This window comes from Triticum aestivum, chromosome 6B (assembly GCF_018294505.1).
Source record: "Triticum aestivum cultivar Chinese Spring chromosome 6B, IWGSC CS RefSeq v2.1, whole genome shotgun sequence".
In the NCBI taxonomy this organism is placed as follows: Eukaryota; Viridiplantae; Streptophyta; class Magnoliopsida; order Poales; family Poaceae; genus Triticum; species Triticum aestivum.
In genome coordinates this window covers 259,939,447-259,941,153 of record NC_057810.1, presented here as the reverse complement: position 1 = coordinate 259,941,153, position 1,707 = coordinate 259,939,447, and positions in this window count along the sequence as shown.

The following is a 1,707-nucleotide window of genomic DNA, read 5'->3' as shown; positions in this document are numbered from 1 at the left end:
TATGCTCGGCTTTCTCCCAGTGATCGCAACATGCTCGATACTTCCTGTGATGGTTCTTATATGTTGAAGACTATTGAATTCAAATGGGATTTATTGGAAAGTATTAAACGCAACTCTGAAGATTGGGGTTCCGGAGACGGTAAGGAGTCAGGTATGACACCTAAGTTAGATTGTGTTAAATCTTTTATGGATACCGATGCTTTCCGTGGATTTAGCGCTAAGTATGGACTTGACTCTGAGATAGTAGCTTCTTTCTGTGAATCTTTTGCTACTCGTGTTGATCTCCCTAAGGAGAAGTGGTTTATATATAATCCTCCCATTGAAGTAAAAGTAGTTGCACCTATTACAGTTGAAGAAAATACTGTCACTTATAGTGATCCTATTGTTCCTACTGCTTATGTTGAGAGACCTCCTTTTCCTGTTAGGATAAAGGATCATGCTAAAACTTCAACTGTTATTCGTAAGAGTAAGACTAGGACTTATACACCTCCTGAGCAAATCAAAGTTGAACCTAGTATTGCTGTGGTTAAAGATCTCTTTGATGATGATTTAGATGGGCATGTTATTTATTTCTGTGGTGAGACTGCTAATATTGTTAGACCAGATGCTAAGATACGTAGACCTGTTGTAGGCATGCCTGTTATTTCTTCTAAAATAGGGGATCATTGTTATCATGGCTTATGTGATATGGGTGCTAGTGCTAGTGAAATACCCTATGACTTATATAAAGAAATTATGCATGATATTGCACCCGCTGAATTGGAAGGTATTGATGTTACTATCAAGCTTGCCAATAGAGATACTATTTCACCAATTTGGATGGTTAGAGATGTTGAAGTATTGTGTGGGAATGTTAAATATCCTGCTGATTTTCTTGTTCTTAGTTCCCCAAAGGATGACTTTTGTCCCGTTATTTTTGGTAGACCCTTCTTGAATACTGTTAATGCTAGGATTGATTGTGAAAAGGATACTGTGACAATTGGTTTAGAGGATGTGTCTCATGAGTTTAATTTTGCTAAGTTTCATAGACAACCTCGTGATAGAGAATCACCTAGTAAGGATGAGATTATTAGTCTTGCTTCTATTGCCGTGCCTCCTACTGATCCATTAGAACAATATTTGCTAGACCATGAAAATGATATGTTTATGAATGAAAGAAGGGAAATAGATGATGTGTTCCTTCAACAGGAACCTATTCTGAAACACAGCCTACCCGTTGAAATTCTAGGGGATCCCCCTCCACCCAAGGGTGATCCCGTGTTTGAACTCAAACCATTAGCTTATAATCTTAAGTATGCTTATCTTGATGAAAAGAAAATATATCCTGTAATTATTAGTGCTAACCTTTCAGAGCAAGAAGAAGAAAGATTATTAAAAACTCTAAAGAAGCACCGTGTTGCTATCAGATATACTCTGGATGATCTTAAGGGCATTAGTCCCACGTTATGCCAACACAAAATTAAATTCGAGGAAGGTGCCAAACCAGTTAGAGATCCTCAACGACGATTGAATCCTAAGATGAACGAAGTGGTAAGAAAGGAGATACTAAAGCTCCTTGAGGCAGGTATAATTTATCCAGTTGCTGATAGTGATTGGGTAAGCCCTGTCCATTGTGTTCCTAAAAAGGGAGGTATTACTCTCGTTCCTAATGATAAAGATGAATTGATCCCGCAAAGAATTATTATAGGTTATAGGATGGTAATTGAT